The sequence below is a fragment of the Dipodomys merriami genome, unplaced genomic scaffold (assembly GCF_024711535.1).
Source record: "Dipodomys merriami isolate MVZ:Mamm:240054 unplaced genomic scaffold, mDipMer1.0.p SCAF_44, whole genome shotgun sequence".
Lineage (NCBI taxonomy): Eukaryota > Metazoa > Chordata > Mammalia > Rodentia > Heteromyidae > Dipodomys > Dipodomys merriami.
Window position 1 is genome coordinate 8,827,253 of NW_027206002.1, and position 25,892 is coordinate 8,853,144.

A 25,892-nucleotide genomic window follows, 5' to 3' on the forward strand; every position below is an offset into this window, starting at 1 on the left:
TCTAAGACTAAATAATCAAGTCATAGAGGGGTTTGGCATTGAGTTGGCTTTTTGTCAATGATTAGTCATAGTTAATGTGGATTTGTAAGTCTGTAAATAAATTGTGACTTTTCCTGACATTTCTAAGAAATAAATTATGTAAAGCATGCAATAAAGTATAGTATTTTGCTTACAAATATTAACAAAGCATCATTAAAAGTCTTTATCCACCAAGTAACATTATGTAAACGAAAAGCCTTAATAAAAGTATTTTGTTATTCACTATCACTGCCTCCAAATACACCTATCATTTGCTATTTCCTCTGTTTATTTGTACATATCCCATGGCTACTCTGTTGTACTTTCCTTGTGAATAGTACTACCATATATACCAAAGAGAACCTAATTAATATTTCATTTCAAATAAAAACATATTTTTACTATGTGTGTCTCAAATGTCACATACAACAGTCACATTAAATCAATTACTCATTATTTATATGTAATTCTGGTTTAACTGCATTTTCTGTGTCCTCATTTGCCAGAACCCTAAGCCTATTAACATATCCAGTACTTGCCATTTCAGGAGTGTTAGTAATAGTTTTTTAGAATGTCCTATATAAAGTAGAGACCTGATTAATTATTCAAAGATTTTTAAGCAGTAAGGCATTTAAAATATTCAGTATAATCACTTTGAAGTTTAATTATATATACATATATATACACTTTTTTCTGAAATTATATATTTTTCTCAGAAGCACTGGTTGTTTTAAAAGCATTAGTGCTGATCTTTTAGTGTGAGAATGTATACTTCTTAAATATTCATTTCTATTTATGAGGCAGTTGTGTGAAGGGTTTCAAGGTTATGTATGCAAAGTTCTGAATACGCAGTGTGCTGCCCAAGCTCCAGTATCATCAAGCACATTGTATACTAGGCCTAACTTCACCTCATTGGCTTAGGCTCTAGTTCCTTTCTGCTAGCATTGTATTTTAGTTATGTATTTACCTTATTCTAGTTTAGGTAGTTCTCTGGAGAGGTTTCAATTCGACATGTCAGCTTATGGCTACAAAGCATCCTGATCAATGTCTTGACTCCCACCATTCTGACCCCATCTATCCCACCCCCACCCCTTTCCTCAAGTCACCTCGTCCCGGTTCCAAATACATACATCACATGTTGTGGCCACTGTCTCTCCGTTCTCTGCTACCATTTTAAAAGTCAAGACCAAACCATTAACTCATCGGACTATTTCTTTTTTATACTGTTTATGGCATTGTGTTTGTCTTCTCATTAAATGATATGCCTTGAGAAAAACAAATGTTGTACCTCTGTACCTCTTAGTGTGTTCCCCTTTCCAGTTAATCAGACTTAGAGAGGGAAGCTGTGGCGGAGGAGCAGCTACACCCTGGGGCTGCAATCATTCTGTAATGGCAGAAGGTAACTATGCAGCCCAATCTCTCAACACTCTCTAACTGCTTGTTAGGTCAAGACCAAAAATAAACTGAATAACAGATGTTCAAGTGAAGCCTTTTCCAACTTATGGTGCCTTTGGGAAAATATGTATTTTTTTTCTAGGCCATAGAAAGTAGTTGAAATCACTGAAGTAGATATCCTGTCATTCTAGAAAACTAGGGAAACTTTTGGGCCTATTATCTTAACTTTTCTCAGATGATAACCTTCTAATATTTTATCCTCCCTGTTTTTCAATTTCAGGAATAAAATAAAGAACAGAAAATGGCTATTTTAAAGGTTTCATATAACCTGTAGCTATCTGTAGTAGATGAACTATGTTGAAAATATATTTTCTGTGCACTTATTTTTGGCTTTTTCTTATTCTGAAGAATAAGAAATTGAATAAGAAAAACTTGAATTGACTGTTCAGTATCTGAAGCCTTAAAAGTCAAATTCACTTTGAGTTATTTCAAATTGCATTAACTTTTTGCCAAGTGTTATACCCTATATATGGGTCATACATAATATTATCCAAATTAATTGTTAATATGAAATAATAAATTTAAACTGTTCTACATTGTTTCTGTTTTGTATCTACTTCTATTAGCTTTTCTGGTTAGAAAACACTGATTTTACTTGTGAAAGGACATTTCAGTCATTAGTTAGGATGTTGGTAGAATTGTAACTCAGTGTCCACATCCTTCTCTCAGGGGATATAAGTTCTTGACACACAGTAAAACAAATAATTCTTCTACCTTGGAATCTGTCTGAAGGAGGCACACAAAAACCGAGTATCATTTTGAATCTCTTAGTCCTCGTTTTCTAAATCCTAACACCTTTCTAGGTTCCTCTTAGGGGCCAACTCTATAAACTTTTTCCTTTATTTGAGGAGCTATTTGATATATTCCAGCACAATTATTTAATTGAGTGGAACAAAGTTTAGTTGCTTGAAACTAAAACTAAAGACCTTTAAAAGCACATGCTATACATTTATTTAAATTTAGGAGGAAAAAAGAAGATGCGGATTATAGACAGTATGAGCTGGCTTCCATGACAATTCTTGGGGCTAGGTGATTGAGATCAGGGGTGTTCGGGACAATTTTCTCCTGAGGCCTCATTTTGGGTTTATAGATGATGGCTGTCTTCTCCGCATGTCTCCACACGGTCTTCCTTCTGTGTGCTTGTGTCCTAATTTTCTTCTCTTATATGAATACCAGTTATATTGGATTAGAGCTTATTTTAATGACCTCATTTTAACATAATTATCTCATTAGAGACCATGTCTTCAAACATGGAGGCTTCAAAATATAAATTCAGAGGGAGAGAAATGCAGAGATAAAAGAAGCTAATGCTGCTGCATGAGTACATTACTGGAGATTTCAAGAAAGAGTAAGAAAATTCACCATGAGAAAAGTGGTAGACAAATGTTGAGGTGTAGGAGGACAGCACCTTCTGAAATCTACCCAGAAATACAGTCAGATTTGGTATTGCTAACAAATTTAGTAATGCATTGTTTGTAAGAAAGACTTGAGCATGTCTTTATGTAAGTAACATGTATGAATGTATAATAAAAATAATAGCTCTAAAACTCATTGCTTGGCTGTTGACACATTGTACATTCCCTCTGAAAGCTGCAATGTGGAAATGTTACATTTACACCCACAGACTGCCCACCCCCTGGGATTTTTCTATAATTTCTCTGAAACACTTTCAAATGTGACCCTCAGTAGGCAATCATTTCACATCACAATTCAGTGTTGTAAAACCAAATTAGAAGTTTAATGAGATGCTGTTTGCCCTATCTATACATGATGAACTCTTCTCATTTGTCTTTAATAGAATTCTATTTTATTTTCTTAAAACTTACCATTATAACTTAAATTGACTTCATAAAACACTAATAGGTCCTAATCTGAGGTTTGAAAACTACAACAAAAATGGCAGAAATGGGACAATTATATATTGTTTTGCAAACTGTCCATTTTGTCTCATTATTTATAAGTCCCCTGCAACACCCTGAATATGAACAATGTAGGTAAACCTGAAATAGAAACCATATTCCTACTAAGAAATCCTCTCATACCAAGCCTGATAGAAATCACAGGACAACATTCCTCTCGATCTATTTGCAAGTTCTCACATCAAGATGATCAAATAGCACTTTAGCATCAGTGGAAATACTTTAAAACAGGCACTGGCTAACATGGCAGCCATAGAATACATGGAATACATAGAATACATAGAATACATGGCGTAGAATACGGATCATGAGGACTTAAAGTTTTAAATGTAACTAATTGTGAATTTAATTAAGTTTGAACTGAATTGATTAGTGCTTAGTGGTTGCTATACTAGCGAGCCCAGTTCTGGGGATTACTGGACTGCCAGAGAACACTCATCTAGCATTTTAACAGGCATCTAGTCTCTTCTTAATTTCAGACACAGAATTACAAAAGAAAAACCTCATTTTTTCTCTTCTCCAATATGCATCCTTGAAATACTGGTAAATGTTTATTGTAAATGGAAACATCCATGTTGGTGTGTGCATGCATGCATGTGTGTGTGTGTGTGTGTGTGTGTGTGTGTGTGTGTGTGTAAGTCGATGGTATGTGGTAAATTTTAATTTTTACTTTCATTTTTAGTTATCAGTGGGAAAGGTTAAAAGAAATAGTGTGAGATTAAAATACATCCTATTATTCTTCTGAAATTTGAAGGAAAATTCCAAACCAAATGAGAGACAAAGATCTAAATTGGCATAAAAGAGACAAGAAGGGGTAAGTAGCCAAGGAGGGGGAGACATACACCATGAGTGGAGTCTTCATGTGAAGAGGAGGGCTCAGCCTCTGAGCAGAATAAAACATTCATGGACGTTGCTCAGTTTATATGCATATGTAATCATTTTAGACATGGCTTATTTGATTACTGAATTATACCCTTTTCTGATGTTGAAATTGAAATAAGAAGTTTAAGCAACTATCCCAAAGTCACATTTGTTACTGAGAATCTTGAATTCCAGCTCTGTAGTAGTTTTATCTTCATAATCCAGAGCCTGCTGACACCTGAAGACTTTGGCTTTACGAACAACATCAAACGGACAAATGACCAATAGAAAAACTGAGTGTATCTATGTTTTCTCATCATACTATTAGTGAGAACTGAGTTTGAGCTTAGAATTTTACTCCCGTGCTTGTATTATGATCTGTGGACCAATACTCTTGTTCACCAGGCATTGCTATGTAGACTCATAAATGCAATGATGGGCAGCGAGAAGGTTCAGTCCTCGACTCTTAGAAGGATTATGTACCATGTACCTTTAACATCCTGACGCAGTGGTCCAGGCCACTCATTTGATCTTATTCCCATCACGTTGTATTAGAAGCCAACGAGGTTCTCAAATTATATGTGAAGTTCACCAAATGTCTTCTGAAAGAAAAAAAAATCATTTGTCTTGAGAGTCAGGTGACACATTTTCAAATAATGTGATGGAAATGTTCTAATGAGTCTCTATGAAGCCAAGGCAAAGAAAAGCTTAATTATAGATAAATATGAATAGCTGCTTGCCACAAGTAGGGCATATCCTTGTCACGCATTTGAAGCTCAGGGAAGAATAGTAATTAATGTTTATGGGAAACTCAACAAAATCGATTCCTTTTCTACAGTTAGTCTCCCAGGAAGAGTCCAGCTTCAACTCACTATTGATGGATAGGCTTTTTGAACTTGAAAAAAAAACTGCACTGCGATTATTTGGGCTGTTTAAACTAGAAATGTTTCCCTGGGGATCAGCTGTACAATCATCATTTGCCTGTTAGGGATAGTGCTTTGATCTTGATTAAACATCACAGGTGCATAGAGCCTGCAGTGAGAAATAGGCTATGTGTGACAGAAAGCTTGGGAAGTCATTGCAGGTACTGAGTAAGTCTAGAAAAAACTTGTTTCTAGATGTCCTCATGACACAGCCACTCTCTAGTTGTGCCTTAGTAGCTCCAGTGAAATTCACCAATTATGTGATTGTTCTGAGCGTGGCAGCCTGTGATCTCTCATTTGGATATCTTGGACACACAAAAGGTCAGATACTCAATGAGTGATTTCAAAGTCTGAAGGAGCTTTTGGCATAAATTGTCTTAACACTCCATCTCTCTGTACTTAAGGGAAATTAGGAAGAGGAGTTTATAAGTAGGAATCTTCCCCAACTGTGGCTGTGGTGATTCTCTGAGGGATCCCATACGTTCCAGGTATGTGGGGTTCAACTTTCCCTTTGGTCTGACTGAGTTTGTGTGAAAGTTATTTGGGACGGTTCTCATTTATGGAGCCCAGTTTGGCATTTTCTGTGGAAACCTATTATGACATGGCCAAAGGACCTGTACTTTAGCCTTCCATTTTGCACGAGTGCTGCTTGAGTCATAATTAAAGTCAGCTGTAAAATGCCACATAAATTGGTCAAACTGTTATCCATTAGGCTTAGGTTCCAAGAAAAATGTATTTTTGGTTTATAATATGTAGGTCATTTAAAAAATGGAGAAGACTGAAAAAAGGTTGTGACTGTACCTCATTTATATTTTATAGAACAAATGTTTCAGCACTTACATTTTGTACAACTTTTAATTAAATCATGCACACAGTTTTATGTAACTATTAATAAGTCAAAGTATTTCTATGCAGAATTAATCTGCTTCCGCACTGTTATAATGCCCATACTCTCAAACTTTCACTGGGATAAGTTCACTAAGATGACTTTGTATATAAAGAATATTGCACTGAATGGGATTTTTTGCCAGTCCTGGGGCTTGAACTCAGGGCTTGGGCACTGTCCCTGATCTTCTTTGGCTCAAGGCTAGTGCTCTACCACTAGAGCCACAGTGCCACTTCCAGCTTTTTCTGTGTATGTGGTACTGAGGAATTGAACCCATGCTAGGTAAGCACTCTACCACTGAGCTACCTTCCCAGCCCCTGGACTAATGTTATGCTTTAAATTTTAGTTCCATTTGTGTGGTAGTCAACCTTACATTCCATGACTAATCATGAGTAATCTAAGCTCCTCTGTTTGGTTTATAGGGCACCTTATATAGCCTGGCACTTATTCACCATGCTTTTAGTTGACACATTCAAAACAGAATAAGGAATAAAGAACAGGCATACAAGGAGGAGAAATAGAATAAAAGAAATAGGTGGATGATAATAGATAAAACGGGAGCCAGAAAGTAAACTGTGTTATCTTCTTGTTTTATTTTCCTCATCCCCCAATTCTCTGTGGCTTGACAGTAAAATGATGGTAAAACACAGGGCATAGCGTTTTGTGTTAGCTAAATGACTGAAAGGATGATTTAAAAGTAACTCTACCTACTATAGGAACCATCAAGATCTCAACATGAGCATTAGTGACAAGAGTACGTACCTAACATAAAAATACACTGCTACATTTTGGTAGTATACATTAATTTCTTGCTGATATAACACCTTGTAGATGTTTCTGCCCAGTAGATGCCAAATCCTTCCCTTAGTCCAAACTTCAGTTTTATAGTTCCACTCTTTTTTCTGTCTCTCTCTCTCTTTCTCTCATAGCTTGGAAATCCTCTTTCTTTCTCTGTCTTTTAGCTTGGAATCCTTTGTGTTGGACAATCTGATGAATCTAAGAAGAAATGTATGGACAGGGTGCAACTTACTTTCTTAATTTCCATTGTTCAATTAGAACATTGAAACATATCACAATAGTCCTCATTCCTTGGGCAAGAATCAGTCATTTAGATGCAGGAGGAAGAAAGGGAAACATGGCTTGTAGGCAGTCAGTTACTTCCCAGCCCCAGATACTTTCCAGCCCCGGCTACTTTTAAGCACCAGCAGCAAGGAATATGTGAAAATGTTTGAGTGCAGCTAGTAATACCTGTGTCACCATTATTGTATTACATGTAACTCAGCAACTTGATTCCGAAGATTAAAAAGCCCTGATACTTACTGCCAATAGCACTTGCAGCCATATGAAAAATTCAAGCAGCCAATTATTTTTTCTTCAGTGAAAATAAAACAAAATGAAATAAAAATAAGCTACAAAACCCTAAACCCACTGACCTATTTTCTTGTTTCTGTCATCAGTTTATTACTGCTTAGATTATTTTCTGTTTTAAAATTATGTGGAAATACAACCCAGCTAGGATTATATAATTGATATTATAGGCTTTTGTGATTTCTCTTATTATTTTATTATTCTTTAAAATATTTTATAGCATTGAAAGTAGGAATATCTAAATTCATGCTGTTAGGTAAGAATAAGAGGTGTTGGGCTGCGCACAGGTGGCTCACGCCTGTAACCCTAGCTACTCAGGAGGCTGAGATCTGAGGATTGCAGTTCAAAGCCAGCCCGGGCAGGAAAATACATGAGACTCTTATCTCTAATAAAGCACTCAGAAAACCGGAAGTGGCGCTGTGGCTCAAGTGGTAGAGCGCTCGCCTTGAGCTGAAAAGCTGAGGGACAGCGCCCAGGCCCAGAGTCCAAGCCCCACAACTGACAAAAATAAATAAATTAAAAAAAAAAAAAAGAGGTGTTGGCCTGGTATGCATAGTTGGGTACAGAAAAAAATGTGGATGTTTCAAAAGGATAAAACAAACAATTTTGAATGCTTTTTATCACAGACAAAGATAAATTTTAATACAGAAGGGTTTAAATGGATTTAAAATTATACAATATAGATGCATGTGAAGTCACCAAAGAACCTTAATAATATATATATATATATATATATAATTTAATGTGTTTGTTAAAAATAAATTTAATGTAACTCAAAATTATTTTCAGTGTTAAATCTAAAAGAAGTGACAGACCCAGCAGTCCCACTTTTGAGCATTTACCCAAATGTTCACAAACAAGACCATATTAAAGCTACCAGCACAACTATGTTTATTGCAGCATTATTTACCATAGCTAAGATATGACACCAACCCAGATGCTCCTCAGTAGATGAATGGATCAAGAAAATGTGGTATATATACACAATGGAATTCTATGCCTCCAGCAGAAAGAATGGCATTGCCCCATTTGTTAGGAAATAGAAAAACTTGGAAAAACTTATATTAAGTGAAATAAGCCAGGCCCAAAGAAACGTAGGTCCCATGGTTTCCCTTATTTACAATAACTAGTATATGTCTGAGACAAGCAGAAAAGGTCAGATAAGTTGATGTTAAGCAAAATGAACCCCAAGATAAGGAATCAAATGTTTTTTCTTTCTTGCTATTGTTTCTAACATATTTATAATATATTTCTTTGTTCCTTTGTATGTCCCTCCCCCATAGTATAACCCGTTTTCATTGTATTTGATGTTGGTATAATTTGTGGAGGGGAAGGGAAAAAACAAATTGTTTAAATAGGGATACAGGGGGGCCCATTGCAACAATGAGATGTATAAGATGTTATGTCGAAAATGAACTTTACAACTTTGGCGTGTGGGGGGTGGGGAGGAATGGGAAGGGATGGGAAGGGGAAACAAAGGAGGAGTCAACAATGCTTGATAAGAAATGCACTCATTACTTTGCCCATGTAATTGTAACCCCTCTCTACAGTACTTTCACAATAAAAAATAAATTAAAAAAACAGAAGTGACAGTAGGTAGCATACATAATCACAATGTCTGAATTTACTATGCTCTGGCTTGTCAAGGTGATGCTAATTAATTGCTTTTTAATTGCTTCATTCATTTTAACACTGAAGCATACTATTTACCATCCTCACAACACACGAGGCTAAAGGGTGAACCAGTGTTTTGCTGGTGGGGGACACAGAAAGCAGGTGGCAAGTCCCCTAACAGTGTGCTCAGCGCTAGAACCCTGGAAAATCACGACAACTCGCCAGCAGATGCTGCATTGTGCTACTTCTTTCAGCTTGGGGTAAATAATGGAGTGAACCTCTCTAAAATAAGGTGCAAATAGAAGGGAACATGGACCTGGGTACAGAACTATGAGCTGCTGTAGATAATAACTTCTCCCTAAAAAACATTCATAGTAAAAGGTCAGTTCTATTTTGGTCAGTTATCTACAGTAACCTGAATCTAGACGTTTATCTTTCCCATGTTTATTGAAAACTCATTATTTTTTCAAAGTTTCTTTCAGTCACCTTTTAAATATTAATTTCTATAGCTTGCTTTCTTCATGGATATAAAATGTCTCCATTTGTCATTCACATTTATTCAATAAAAGCAATGTCTCACTTACCACATATTTCACTTACCACCGCATTTACTGAACTAATCAATTGTTATTTGTCAAACCTCTAATGAAGTAAATAATACACTCTGTTAGTATTGGAGGCATATGGAAATTCTGATCTAAAACTTGGCAAACAGGTACATATTTTTTGTTCTAATTGCTTTTAGCATTTTTCCTTCATTTTTGCTGTCTACATGAAATCTCACAAATATTGTGGAATCAGATTCCATGCAACTTGACTATATGCCAAAGGAAGTGTTTTATACTCACATCATGGTAGGTGTGGTAGATGAGCATTAAAAAGGCAAATACTCATCAGTTGTTGTACTCTTTTGTGTAGTGGAAAAGAGTTAGGAAACAAGGAAAGGGCTGGCCATGATAATGTGATCAAATGGCCCGAACAATTCATTGTCACACTGTTAAAATACCAACACATACACAAGCACTAGCTCAAGGAGCACAGGGTCCGCTCCTACAAATTTCCCCTGCTTCTTTTTCTCCTACTTAATCTTAGAAACACAGTCCTCCCCCTTCATATTTCAAAAAGTGGCAAGCTTATTCCATGCCTGAACATTTTTATTTGTTGTGCCCTTGGCAAAAGCCTTACTAAATTCATTAAGGAATCTATTCGAATGTACCCCATAGAAAGCATATTCCCACCATGTTATTCAAAATAGGCTTTGTTTGCCTTTTCCATATTCCAAAAGTCTCTGAGTTAAATTACATCCTAAAGTAAAGAATCAATCACCCCTGTCCCCATACACAAACAATTTTAAATTTCTCTTCTATGAAGAAAAGACAGATAAACCCTCTTATTTAGAACCAAATCTGCAGGTTTTTGTCAGTGTTTCCATTCACCCTCCCTCCCTTTCTCCCTCTCCTGGAATTAGTCTATGTATGCAGTGTACAAAGAAAGGGGAAAGAAGAACCCTTTCCTTTCAGATCTTTCTAGCTGATCATCTGCTCTGATTTTCCATCTCCATTCTGGCTATGTACTCTCTGAATGTCTAATAGGATGCACGTAGTGGATAACTAATTTCAAAGCTCAAAAGTGTTATTTAAAGAGAAAGTGTATTCCCTCGCTGAACACTGCCAACATTTCAACACATGTACTCATTTCTACCAACGATCATGGGAACTTACCTATTCCTTCACATAACAAATACATACTCCCCTTATTAAGCAACATCTGCTTTGTTTTGAGGTGAATCAAACTTGTCTCCCTAAAATTCACTGCTCTATAGTCTCTCCATCTCTAACACAAATGCTTTATTTAAACGTTAAGGTATTTCTTCTTTTTTATTTTCTATTTTTTATTGTGAAAATGCCATATAGAGGGGTTACAATTACATGGGCAAGATAATGAGTACATTTGGTATTTCTGTATCCTGCTTGGTCTCTATTCCTGAGGAAAGAAATATTTTAATCGGTTCTATACATCTTTCTCCAGCTTCACTGCAAGGAACCTTAGCTTAGCTATTAATCTAAATTGTCTTTTGGCACAGCATTTTGTCTTGAAATTTATATTTAACTTCAAAGGTAAATGAAATTATTCAAGTCCAATAGATCCTTACAATCTTTCTATCTGGCTTATAGATGATTTGCTTTTCCTAATCACCATTTAAAATAATGTATACATACCTATTTTTACACTCATAATGTTCATGGCTGCTATATGCAATTGAGTAAAGACAAGGGAGCCAAAATTATATCTGGAAATCATTGCAGCGAATTAGATGTTTATTCACAGAAACATCTAATGGATGATCACTTGCTGGCCAGGCTGGACAAGTTTCAAGTGACTCCGAAGGAGATTTAGCCTACTGATAAAGAGGAAGTCTCTCTACAGCACAATAAAGACACTTGTGTTTCTTTTTTTTAATAAGTTTTTTATTGTGAAAATACTGTACAGAGAGGTTACAATCACATGAGCAAGGTAATGAGTACATTTCTTATCAAGCATTGTTTCCTCCTCCTTTGTTTTTCTCCTATCATCCCTTCCCTTCCATCTCCACAACTACATTGCTCCCTCCTCCAATCCACCTAAATTGTAAAGTTCTATTTTTGACATAGCATCTTGTACATTTCATTATTGCAATGGGTCCACCTGTATCCCTATTTAAACAATTGTTTTTTTTCCTTCCCCTCCCCAATTTATACCAACATCAAATACAGTGATAACAGAGGTTATACCGTGGGACCAGGACTCCATAAAAAATAAGACTTCCAAATTTGAGGTTGAAATTTCATTTATTCACTGCAATACTATTGACTGGAAGCCCAAAATTATGTTTCCAATCAAAGAAGAGAGAATGAAAGTCCCGATCCTGCGGCATATGTGAATGAAAGCATTGCTACTTCCTCTTAGCCACTGGGGTAGGTTGTTTTTTCCATTTCTTTCAGAATCTTACCTTAATATTTCCAGAGACCAATGATGGAAATAGAAAGTGGTGTGGTACTTGGGCAGGGGAATTTAGAATAAGAATGAGGTGTTTTAGCATCTGATAGAAGCATCAGTAGCTGAATCTAGACACTTGAAGCAGACGAGGGCAAGGACTGTTAAACGTGGCCCAACACGTAGGGAAGGTTGACCTAGAGGCATAAGAGGGGAAGCAGGGCATAAAGAAGTCTGCAATGAACCAGGCCTAAGGAGGCGTTTTCAGTGCTTCTGAATAACCTGTCTACTCTCATATTGCACAGATAGCATTGGGCTGGCTTACAGAGGCAGAGTAGTTAGCTGGTCTTCCACAAACGACACGTCCACTATTTTCTTTCTTTTCTTTTTTTTTTTTTTTTTTTGGGTCCGGTCGTGGGGCCTGAACTCTGGGCCTGGCGCTGTCCTTCAGCTCTTCAGCTCAAGGCTAGCGCTCTACCTCTTGAGCCACAGCGCTACTTCCGGCTTTTTTCTTTTTGCTTATGTGGTGCTGAGGAATCGAACCCAGGGCCTCATGCATGCAAGGCAAGTGCTCTACCACTGAGCCACATTCCCAGCCCCACGTCCACTATTTTCAACACAGTGTACTCCGAAAGGGGAATGGTTACTGGCAATAAATGAATAAATAACTACACCAACCAATCCATTATAATATCCAAACACAAGGTTTGTCTTATAGGTTACAACATGGAAATATAATTAAAAAATGCTTCAAGACTTTTGGCTAACAAATAATGTTCTATTAACTCCATAATAAGCATGAAATTAAAAATAATCTGCAGATGCCAATGGAGTACACCTATAGCTACAGTGTCTCAGGAGGCCGACATCTGTAGGACTGTGGTTCAAGGTCAGGCTGGTCTCCATCTTTTTAAAAAAATGAAAAAACCCAGGCTGGGTATATGGTTCAAGTGGTAGAGCACCAGCCTCAAAAAGTAAGGCCCTAAGTTTGAACTCCAGTACTGAAAAAAATCAGACTAGTTTTAAATGTATAGTACATTTCTTACTTAAATGAAATATGTTATAAAACAGCCTCATAGGAAGGTGTATTCGATTTACTCATTTGCTTGTTTTCATGTCAGTTTTTGTGACAAGATAGGTCTCACTATATAGCCCAGATTAGTCTGAAATTCACTGTATGGCACAGACTGGTCTCAACCTTGATCTCATTCTTGGGTGTGTTGAAAATAGGGGAAAAAATTGAAGTTGACTTTTTATTGCTTTTGGTTTTCTTTTGCAAACCACGGCAAAGTTTCCAAAAGAATGGCCTCAAGGTCGTGTGTATCAAAAACACACGGAGAACTCTGCGCCTGACTCTGTGGTCTCACATCTGGAGGTATGAGTCAGGTTTGGAGCTGGAACTGCAATGCAATTTTAGAACATAAGGATCCCACGTGCTTCCAGGGCATGTGCTTGACACACCAAAGCATCTGAGACACCAACTGAGTCGCGTAATTAGCCCTCCAATTGAGTAAGCTGCATCCAGGGAATGCAAACACAGTTTATAAGGGCTTTACATAGACATGCATGGTTTTAAGAAAATCCATTTCGAGATGTGGTCTTCCTGGAAAATTCTATTATCTGTCAGTCTTCCATAACACATCCTTTTTTAAAAAATTGTGTTTTTCACATTTTCTAAAGGAAGAATAGTGTCTCTCCTGTAATAAATTTTACAACATTGCATTGCCCTTAGGTATAAATCATCCAGGCATTGAACAAAGGGACAATGCCAGAGTTCAGAGTTATTAAGAAAGAGACCCAAGAGAACAAGCAACATCAATAAGTTAGTGAGAAATGGTGAGGTTTGACTCTTTCACAAAATTATGGCAAGGCTTCCTTTCTAAGTGGAAGATACTTGTGTCTCGCCATATTGTCTACTTAATTTCTTTCTTCAGTGCTCTAGGCATTCGAATTCCTCAGTGTAAGTTTAATTTCCCTGAGAACTCTGAAGAAAAAAAATCTTTAATGAGGAATAGTCTCAAACATTCAGTATGATCGAGATGCTTTGAAAAGTTGAGTTTTTACATCCTTACCATTGTTTCTAACACAGATGCATACACTGACAAAAAATAGTCACTAATAAGGCTGGTGATATAGTTAAGTGGTAGAGCAATTGCCTAGAATGTACAGTCCCTGAATTTGACCCCTAGTACTGCAAGAAAGAAGAAAAAGAAAGAGAAAAAACAAGAATAAGGAAAGGAAGGGGAGTAGGGAAGGAAAGAGGAAACCTGGCTATCAAACTCCTTTTACCTTTGGCTGAGACATGAAAATTGTAGTTCAGATCACCCAAGAAAATACTTTATTTTCCTAGATAATACTACTGCTGTGTACCCTGGGGTGTATTAGAGGTCGAGGTGTGGGGCAGCCATGTCCTACATTCATGAAGAGCACAGAAGGCTGGCACTGGAGAAAAAAGAAGGAAATATACAGAGAAAGTACAGAATGGTGATGATGGTAATAACAAAGAGAGAAAAACAGGAACAGAGAGATAAGGACATATACAAAGACAGAAAAATTGAAAGCTGCAGAGATCAAGAGACAGAGACAGAGAGAGGCTTCAAAGGTGACAATGACTTTCAAATCTGAATCCCTGTCATTATTGGATTATGGTTTCATTTCTTTGCCATGTGCTAGTACTTAATATTTTTTTCCACAAACATCCCTCATTTGTTTGTTAGCATGAATAATTTTGAACAGACATTTCACACTAGTCTCAAGTGACTCCAAGCTTAAATGAATGCCAAATAAACAAGAGTAAAGCACTTAAAACTATCAAGAAAGAATTTCTTGAAGTCGCACAAACTTTTCTGCCCAAGCTGGCTTTGAACCACGATCCTCAAATCTTAGCCTCCTGAGTAGCTAGGATTATATGCATGAGCTGCAGGCATTTAGATCAAGGAAGAATTTAAAAAATCTCCAAACTACTTTTGAAACTCACATCTCATTAGCCTCGTTAATTAGGATGCTAAAGTATCACCTATTCCAATATCTGTATCTTTATAAATAAGGAAACTGTGATCATTTTGAAGCAATTCAGTAACAATCTCAAAGAGGACAGCACTATAGAACTAGATGAAAGGAAAGGATCTAAGCCATCACACAGAATAGTTTTGAAATGGAACTCACCACTCAGTACAGTCTGCTATTATTCTGATTCATATTCAACAGAGGATGACTTAAACTTGGGAACCTTTTAAAAAATATACTTGTATTTCTTGGATGCTGTCTCAGCAATTTAGTTACCTAATTATTTGCTTGTATTCATTTTCAAGACAGGATCCTATGCTAAAAACACACCTTGTGAATCTCAAATCAGGTTGCCATGGTAACAGGGTCTGTTCCCAACCAATTCTGTACCCTTAGCTAACTTATTCGATAATCATGGCTCTCTCACTAAAGCTGAGTGCTATTAAAGATTATTATGGAATTTTTATGTGTATTATTGCATTATCTTTCATTTCTTGTCAAAAATTAATTTCATAGGCTACCTCTTATGTTATCCATTTATAAAATCCTCCAAACATTGTTCAGTAGGAAAACATTAAAAGACCCAAATTTGGTTTGGCTGATAAAAACCATTTTATGCTTTAAATCTGTTTGTCTTGGCACTGTGAAGAATATTTCTAAGGAGAATTTAAATGATTTTTAAGAATTAATGCATAAGAAATTGATGTGATGTTTAGCCTTTGTCTCTAAGCCTCTGGTGGGCAAAGGATATGTTGATATTCTTAGAATCATCCAGAATAACTGAAATACTCCTCTCATGGGTATTTACTGAAACTAAATATGTTCTGATCCAACGTAATATTCACCAAATCACAACTATCCTCTCCCAAAGTGCCACCTTTCGCTACTGACCCCGACTAGAAATAATCCTCACCGACTGCAGTCATGGGAAAACACCAAGTATCAAAGACCACCATAAACAAACCTGACTTGAAACCTAATCTAACTTCTCCATCTAGAGGATCCTATGAATACCATACTATTTTCTGGCTGCCCCAATGGTGGTGTGCTAAACACTCCACCAACATAGCTCCACATTGCACCTCAGGGCCGCCTCATTTTCTAGACAAGAACAATAAAGTTTAGAGAGGATAGAACAACTTAGCTGAAGGCATAGAAATAGAAAGCATGCAAACCCAGGTGTGATAAATATCTCCCATTAGTGACAATATTTCTGGTCCCTGTGCCAATAGTAAGGTGAGAGGGGGCTGGGAAGGTGGCTCAGTGGTAGAGCGCTTGCCTTGCGTGCCTGAGGCCCTGGGTTCTATTCCTCAGCACCACATAAGCAAAAAAAAAAAAAAAAATAGTAAGGTGAGAAATTGAGTCAGGTCCTAGATTAAATAAGGCACTCCTCAGCAGTCCCTACTCTGTTCTGCCCTTGCCAACTGCTTTCTCTTCTACCTCCACCATGGTTTCAGCCTTTGCTCTAGATCTCAGCATGAAGAGAAAAGAGAAAAGACCAAGACCAATAAAAGCAATGTTGGATTCTATGAATTTCTTTTGTGTTTACCCTATGATGTTAAGAGGATCATAGAACAAAGTGTGTTTCGTTGGTGGCTGGATATGCATCGGTGTGACTATGAATTTCCTGTGTGTTTAGCACATGGCATCAAATAAGGACTGTAGATTAAAATGTTTTATTTGTGCCTTGGGAGATACAAGTGTTTAAAAAATGATCTCAGTCTTCAAAGAATAAAATTTGTTACATTCAATTATTCACCCAGCAATTGTTTCCAGAAACTCTGAATGGCTTTTCATTCTAAATTTCCAAGTTCTACAGTGATATATGGTCGTCTTTAGTGTGACTTCCTGCTGACACCCGAGGCCCTTCCCAGTCACCTACCACCAGCCATTAGTTACAGACATACATTGGACTGCTTAGTCATCTCAGGAATGTCGGGAGAGTCAAACTTTCTTTGGACTCTGATTTTGCGCCCAGTTCTTCTGCCCGGAATTCTCCTTCCTAATGTCTATTTGACTTAATACTTTCTACTGTCTTTACCAGCTTTTAACATAGTTAAATTAACGAATGGAAAGCTATTCTCAAACATATTTCTCAGAAAGTATCATTTAATAAATTAGTAAGTAGTTAATTTAATTCTAATTGCCAAGTATCTATGATTCAAAGACTAAAATATACAACTATCTTAACGAAAACTGGCTCAAAATCTAGTAGATGTGTAGATACAAAATGGGTTCATTTCAATTGACAGAAATCCTTGCCTGAATTGTGGCAGAAAAGCAAGGACTCCACCTCATTATAAAAGTGGGCTTGGTGCTCCCAGGTAGACTCTGTTCCTCTCCTGTTGAGATCAAAAACCACTTAGAACATCAACATCAAGCAAGATCATTCTAAGATCATCACATGGGAGAAAAACAAGACTGCGGGACAGCACACAGAACATCAAGCAGCACTGTAACTTCTGTAACAATTATTATTTTTTAATCACAGTGCCAGTCTTTTGTACTACACAAAAGGGATAAGGAATCATACGATTGCCCCCTCTCTACTGCCCCCTCCCCACATTTTACGACCAGATCTGCTTCCTTGTATTCTACACTCATTTAAACAAGATTTTAAAAAAATTCACTTCTAATTCATCTCATTGCACTTCCCTATGGGGGTGGAGGAAGTCCTTCTCAATCCTTCTCAATGCAATAAATGACATTCACAGATGTTCATCTGTGGATGTGTTCTTGGTAGTGACTGGAGACTGAGATGGCTGGCAGGGACACAGGGCACTGTGATGCTGAGTGACCTCTGTCTGGCAGTCACCTGACAGGATTTGGAAGACCTATCCTTTTAAAGATCAGTCTAACAGTTCTAACAGGGAACTTCAAAGGGAAATGTTAGACTTTTCCTTCTTGACCAAAAGCTACATTGCCCGATTGACACAGAAACCATGTTCAAGTCCTTCAGAGTCCATATTTAATACTTCAAGAAAGCTACTAAAATTCACTCACATCTTGAATTAAACGTAAGATTTGTTCAGCATATTTTCAAGCATTTTTGTTATTTTACTTTTGAAATTACTTAGAGCTGAGAAACTCATTTCACTTACGGTTGGCTGAATTTTTAAGCAATTATTTCACAAGCCTAGAAAACCTTTCACTGTGAGAAATTGAACCTGCAAATTGCTTTCAAAATGTACTGAGAAATTTATAAATATTAACCATGGCAGCTAACAAGGTTGACACAATATGTTTATTTAAACATTTACTAATTTTTATTTTATTTAAAAACCAAGTCAGTGACTTTGTGTGTTTGTTTTTTCCAGATCTCTAATATTTCCTAAGCCTTTGACAAGTATTTAGGTACCACAGCTCTCTGTTTTGTGACTTAAGTAATTAAAGTGATCCAGTGCCTGGTTTGATACTTATTGGTTTTTAGTACCTCATTGATGAAAACAATAAATAAATATTTATTGACCAATTCATTTATTTATATTTTGAGCTACCTCAAATGTACAATAAAGGTGCAAGTGGAATGTAAGATATATATATTTGGTAGTACTGGGGTTTTAACTCAGGATCTTGCAGCATTTACAAGACAGGTGCTTTGTAAGTCATATCTTCAGTCTTGTTCTGCATGTTGTTTTTCATAAAGGGTCTTGCTTTGCTTGTCATAATTTCTGAGAAGACAGGTACACATCACTCCACCCACTGTAATTTCCTGGTCCTTTATGCCTGGTGTGGCCTGGAAGCTTGATCCTCCCAATCTTAGTCTCCCTCAAAGCTAGGATGATTGGCACATGCCACCCCGCTGAGCTATTGTTTAGGAGGAATCTTGAGTGTAAGTCTAAGCTGTCCTTGAACCATGATCCTCATGATTCTAGTCCCCCAAGAAGCTAGGAATGCAAATGTGAACTACTGGTACAAAACTACAATTCACTGTTTTCCTCAAATGATTGAAGAGCAAATTGGCACCATGATGCCCAACCATTACTGGCTCCGCAGTGTTAACTACAAGGCAGGAGGTGCTCACGTGTAAACTCAATTCAAGGTGAAGCTGAGGAAATTAACATGAATATATCGCTAACGCCGACTCAAGCCTCACATCCATTCAAATGCTGCCACTGTCCCAATAATGTTATAATGTTTGATATCATGGCTGCTACAAGGCAGAATATTAAAATTTATTATTTTAATAGGAAGAAAGACAAAAGACAGAGAGACAGAGACAGAGGATGGAAGAGAAGGATGGGGAAGGAAAGTGAGAGGGAGGGAAGGGATGGGAAGGGAAAGAGAAGGGATGTCATGTCCTAGAAAGTCAGATGCATGTGCATTCTGATATTAATTACAGAAAAGTGGGCAAAGATATGAGGTCTGCCCGAGTTCTTCTTGTGCTAGCTTGGACATTACTGACTCTTGTGGCATGTGGAATGTCATGTAGCTCATACAGTGTTACAAGATTTTCCAAATCCAACCTTTTTTCACCCTGTCCAGTACATTTATCCCTGTGCAGGTAATCCAAAGTACGTGGCTACCAGAGGAAAATGGGTTCTGGTCCCAGAAACAATTTAACTCAGTGAGAATTATGCCACTAGGTTTGGTCTAGTCTTTACATTAGGAATGGCCTCTTCTAAATCTTCCACCTAATACTGGAGCTGGGGATTGCAACCATTTCCCAGGATTTCACAGCTGGGGCTGTCAGTTCCACTGAATGTCAGTGGCTGACAAAAATAAGTTTCCTGCTTTTCTTCTCTACAGTTGTTCTGCTCCATCTGTCTTCGAAACAGCTCTCCTGAGGCTCTGTAACTATCCATTTTCTGTACATGCCCAGTCCAAAGATCAATGGCAGAGCCGCTCTTCACATCAGTGGGCTGGCTATAATCCAGACTTCCACAACTCATCCTTCTTTGTCTTCAAGGACTAGAAAGTCCTGTCTGTGATAGCAATGAAGCTGCTCCAAGGTGCGTGCCAGCTCCAACGGGAGGCCTAGGAGGCTTCCATGAAGCATGTGTCCACATCCCAGCTCTGGTGAGAACCCTTCCTGGAACTCAGCACTGTCTCTTCAGCTTCTGCGGTAGATGGCTGCAGGCTCGCTCACCATCACCTTCTACTAAGGGGATGGATAAAGGTTTCATAAGATTCCTGCATAAAGCATGAAAGTCTTTGGACTGACATTCAAAACCCTCTAAAAGCTGACTTTCACTGATCATTTATACTGTATCTGCAATCTCAGATCCACTTAGTTCAAGGCAAGATGGCTCTTTAGTTCCTGTCCCTGCCTTGGAACTGTGCTCATCTCCTGACCGCCTATTGGACACCATGGCGATTCTTCAGAATCGTAAACTACAGTATGTAATCCCTCCACAGAAAGCTTCTAAATACTTCCTTTGTCACTACAGCAAAGAAAAATAAATCAATAGAGCCTTTTTCTTGGCTCACAAGGCTCTTCTTCATTGTCTACTCTCCCTCATTCTTCTCCAACCTCTTGTATAACATGTGATAAATACACTTCCATTTCAGGATCTTTTCATTTACTTTCCTTTCTGACTGGATCTCTTTTCCTGACTATCGAATTTTGTACGTTCTCCTTCAATTCCTTTGCGTCTAATGCAGGTGTCTCCCTGATGGAGCAGGTTTGGCCAGCAGCTCCCGCTCCTTGCCATGCTCCTGTCTGATTGCGTGCACACTTGCATTTTCCAGTCCTTTCCCCTCTTCTATTTTTGCTTCTGACACTGAATTCCAGCTTACACGATACACCTTTTCTTTTTGTTCATACACAATAACTTTGTATTTAACATGGAGAATACTGGTTCTGGAGACAGTGTCTTATTCATTTCTATAGTTCTGTCTCTAGCATGCATCACTCTGCATGGCATATAAGATGATCCAGATGTAATATTGTAAAATAAATGAGTCAGTGAATGTCAAGTGTCATCACCTGCTGTGCATTTCTGTTCGCTTCCTACTTCCAGTGCATCATTCTCATGCTCCTTTTTACTTTCTTAGTCTGACCTTTCCTTCCAGTTGAGTCCAAGTCCTGTCTTAGTGTTATTTGTAAAGCAGGGTCATGGTATTTCCTCCTCTGGCTCTTACAGTAAGAGTTTTGGATAGCAAATATATTGGGCAGTAATGAAACACATTTTCACAGAAGAAAAGTCAAACTTCATCAAAGGCAAGTACATTATTCGACTTCAGCATCTCCAATTTCTTTTTTGTCTCTAAAGTTGGCAATAATTTATTGACTCTGGAAAAGTGAAAATTACTTTCACCTGCATTGTGATATCTTTTCCAACCAGAGCTTAAGATATAACCAAACATCATGTATTTTATATCTGGAATTGATTAAATTTGCTTCCTCTCAAATATAAATAAGTTTGATCAACTAAATCTCAATAAACTGGATTTTGAATAACCTGCTATTATTTCATGTCAAACATGTTTAGAGGAAATGGACCCAAATTATCAAAAGAAAGATTTATATAGAATGTAGAATTTCAAATCCTGAGGAAGGGAGGATAGTGGAAAAGGCAAAGAAACCATGTCAGTCTCAAATACTGTGATTATTGGAGGCAAAGGTATAGACAAAATCAATGATCACAGAGTGAAAGCCAGACGGTAGGCAGAAGTATGGAGAGGCAAAACTGTACAGCCTGTAAATAGAGCAGTTGCCACCCAACACTGCCTGACCGTGGCCTAGAAAGGAGGCCACACGGAAGGGACATTTCAATTCTTTAAGATCAACCAACAATCTTCAATTTCACGTCAAAATTCAATTTGAAATTTTGAAAGAAGACTGGGAAAAAGAAGTGTAGGGGGAGGGGCCACTGGTAAATATGGTAAGTATGGGCCAAATGCCCTAGCTTCTTGGTCCTAACGCCTCCAAGGGTCCTACGAAAGCATTGTGTAGATGCTGAATGTGGGATTTTTCCATATAAGAAAACTTTGTTACTAATGTAGCCAGCCGGACAAAGGTACTTCCTAGTTAACTCGTACTAAAAGGTAATACGGGTCTTGTGACATCTCAGATTAAGGACAAGGTTCATTTGTCAGTCCAATTAGTTGAGAAGGGCAGTGGTGTAAAAAATGACTACAGAGCTGGGCGAGCCTGGGGTAAACCGGCACTGGGTTCTACACAATTGATCAAAACTGGTTTCTGCTCAAACCTCATAACTTCATCCAGTGATATGTTGATAAAAGCGATATGGTCTGAAAAAATGCAGCTGGGTCCAGCCTGTGGAAACTAATCTCTATTCATTTCTAAGATACAAAAGAAGATGCAATGCCTGTTGTTTTTGCCTCTCACATGATCTAGTTTTTGAATATGACATCATTCTTGCTTTACTGGCAATGACACTGAAAATGGGTAATGTTTATAACAGCTATCTTTTTCTTCTTATGAGTAAAAAGCAAGTTGTATAAGGCCCTGAAAGAAACTCAACCCCCTTCAGAAGAACCAGAAGAGACAAATCTCCATTGGGCACCATCTCTTTATATTACAGAAAGGAAAGGAATTATAAATTTATATCAAAGAGGAATCTTGTAAAATCTATCTCCTTCAAAAGAAGTTTCTATTAATCATTTATACTAGAAGATGGCCTATTTGAAGATTAATTGACTATGGAGAAACCATGTGCCTGGGATCCTGGGAACTTTATGGCATTCATAGTTGTACACATCTTTCTCAATCTATTGCCAGATGATCTGTGTAAAGGTGATACCCGTGGGGTCCATGATTGGGATTAGATGACTAACTTGGTAAATGTGTTGAGCTTTGCAGTGTATCTCTTTCACTGCATATTTCTTAATTTGAGGAAAGACGTTAATGATAGTCATCTGCTGAAGCACCGATGATTTGTAGATAAGATAAACAGCAACATATTTATGTTCATAAGAATAATAGTAAAGACATACACTTTCACAAATGAGTCACAGGAAGCACCTAGAAGAGGATGCTGCCTATAATCCTGCTTCCCCACCCTTGAAATTTTGACTTGCAATGCTTCTACACAAATATCCATAAGTCTAGCAGGCACAGACATTTATGAGCCAATCATTATTGTCCTATAAACTGTCAAAGACTGAAATCTGAAGTAGAGCCAGGAAAGATTTACTCATGAGCCAAATCTAACTTGTTAGCTTTAGCTTAAAAAACAAAATTAAATTTCATTAGAACAAAGAGACATTCTTGTACTTATGTAGGTGACTTCTTTCATACTATAAGGACAGAAAGTACCAACTTTAGAGCATACACTATATGTCATTTGGCCTTCACAGAAAGCATTGTTCATCCTTGGACTAGACTATTATGTTTCAATTCAACATTTTTATTCATCGATAAATCCTATGGATCATACTTCTGACAAACCAATTCATCTTGATTTCACTTTTTTAAAATCAGCTCTACTACTAACCTAAGTTACTGGATATTTCTATGTAAATTATTGCAAGGTCTTCTGACCCAGTATTCTACAGTCTACAATTCTACTCCAATATTCATGCCATGAATAGATACAGATATACAATATACAACCCCTCTTTCTAAGAGTTCAAGAAAGCTGGCCACTCTCATTAGTGTCTTAATAGTCTAAAACTTAAGTTAGCCTTAATCAAGGTCCGGCATGAATTCACGGTACTCTGTGGTCCAGCTATGCATAACAATGACATAGATATTTATAAACTATGTGGTGACATAACAAAGGTAATACTTGATAGAAATTTTATATAGACTTTAAGATTGCTGCAATAGGATGAGAAAGTTACTACATAAGACAATTTTAGTAAACAACAGTTCAGTAGGATAATCTGCTATTAACTCAGTCGACTATTCTGTAGCACATGAGGCTACGTGGGTAAATTTTGCCTAAGATAGATTGTTATGAGTTTTATATTCTATGTTATCATGTGCCCAGAACAGGCCTCATACACGTTCTCACTCAGGGTATGACAGGGTGTGAGTAAGGGAAAGCCTCTCTCTACAGAGGAACAAGATGTCAGAATATATTTATAGGCCATTCATTTACACAGAGTTTAAAGAGTTATTTCTAAAAGGCTTTATCGCAATTAGTTTAGACGCTGTGAGCTATCTACTCTGCCATCACTATTTAGCTTTGCAGGAACAGCATCAAAACGACTACCAGTGATATCCAAATTAAGGTTGTGACTGTATTCCAATAAAGTAACTGCATTCATCCTTAAACAGGAAGTCAGATCTGACCTTCAGGTTCTATCTACTGAATTCTATTTTAGCATGTGAATGACTATTCAACTTACTTACAAGTCAAATCCTACTCTGTGGATATCAAATTAAGTATTTGTATGTACCCATTTGTATTTAAATTCTTCCATATTATTTATCAGCTTTGTGTATGTCCTTTGAAAACTATCTAGTTCTTTAGTCCATTTTTAATTACAAATATTTTTGGTATTCAGCTCTTTAAATTACTTGTATGTTCTGTATATCAATCACTTTTTAGCTAAGTAGTTTGAAAATACATTCCCTCATTCTATAGCTTATCTTTTATTCCTTTAGACAATTTCCTTTGCTGTGCAGAAGGGTTTTTGTTATCTGTGCTTCTAAGGTCCTATCTAAACATTCATTGGTAATACCATTTTTTTTAAAGACTGCGGTCATGTTGTCTTACATTATTTTCATAATCTCAGGATTCTAATTTCAGTCTTTTATCCATTTTGGTTGATCAAGAGGTCCATTTTGATCTATTTTGTGTGGATCAAGAGGTGGGGATCTGGCTACATTCTTCTGCACATGTATAGAAGTGGTCTCAGCACCATCTGTTGAGACTGTCTTTCCTTCACTACACATTCTTACAGCGCTCAAAACTCAGTTTGCTGTATGAAGGTGGATTAATGTCCGCATATTCTATTCTGCTCCACTGGCTATGTGTCCACTTTTGTGCTGGTATCATGCTGTTTCACTACTACAGCTTTGTAGTATGGCATCCAGTATTGTGATGCCTCCAGCTTTAGCCACTTTCTCCTCCTGTTGTTCATCCTTTTCATACTCTTCCTCCTCCTCTTCCTTTTTCTCAGGATCACTGTGGTTTGGTCTTTTGTGCTTCTGTATGGATTTTAGGATTGTTTTCTATTTAGTTGAAAAAAAATGATGATAGAAATGGCATTGAAGTTGTAGATTCTTGTAAATAGCATGGTCATTTTAACAGTATTAATTTTTCTAATCCATACACATGGGGTATATTTCCATTTTTATGTCCTCTCGAGTTCCTTTCATCAGTGTGTTATAATTTGCATCTTCATTTTCTTGGGTTAATTTAATCCTAATTATTTTAATTTTTATAGCTATTATGAATAAGGTTATTTTAATGCCTTTTCAGCAAATTCATTATTAATGTTTAAAATGTTAGTCTTTTGTGTATTGATTTGGTATCCTGCTACTTCACTGAATTCATTAATCTATTCTAAGAGCTTTTTGATGAAGTATTTAGGTTTTTCTATGTATAAAGTCTTGTCATTTTCAAACAAGGATAATTTAATTTATTCTTATCAATCTGTATGCACATATTTCTTTTTTCTTGCCTAAGTACTCCTGATAACACTTAGATGCAATATTAAGCAAATGTGGTGGAACATCTTTTCTTGTTCCTGAATTTGGAAAAAATACTTTTGAAGCCAAATAGACTAGGAAAAATGACATACGGTCAGCTAAAAGCAAATACAGGAGATATTCCTTCTTGTACTTCCCTTAAGAATAAGGGAACAAAGGTCATTTTGAGGGAACTGAAGCAGGATGACTTATGGAAACTGAGTCCTGGTGAAGGCAACTCAGAAATATGGTATCTAGAACCTTAGAAAGGCTATCTTTGCTTTAAAAAGAGGCAACTGAATGCATTCTTTCCTAAGGGA

The 25,892-nt window shown here is 37.1% G+C and overlaps 1 long non-coding RNA gene across 1 annotated transcript in view; it reads right to left on the bottom strand.

Annotated features, from left to right (window-relative positions):
• The window catches only part of LOC138808007 (uncharacterized), a 386,844-nt gene that overhangs the window by 236,284 nt on the left and 124,668 nt on the right, over window positions 1-25,892 (bottom strand). Inside the window, exon 3 of the long non-coding RNA XR_011366366.1 lies at window positions 4,744-4,855. This is a non-coding gene — a long non-coding RNA (uncharacterized lncRNA). The remainder of the gene's footprint in view (window positions 1-4,743; window positions 4,856-25,892) is intronic.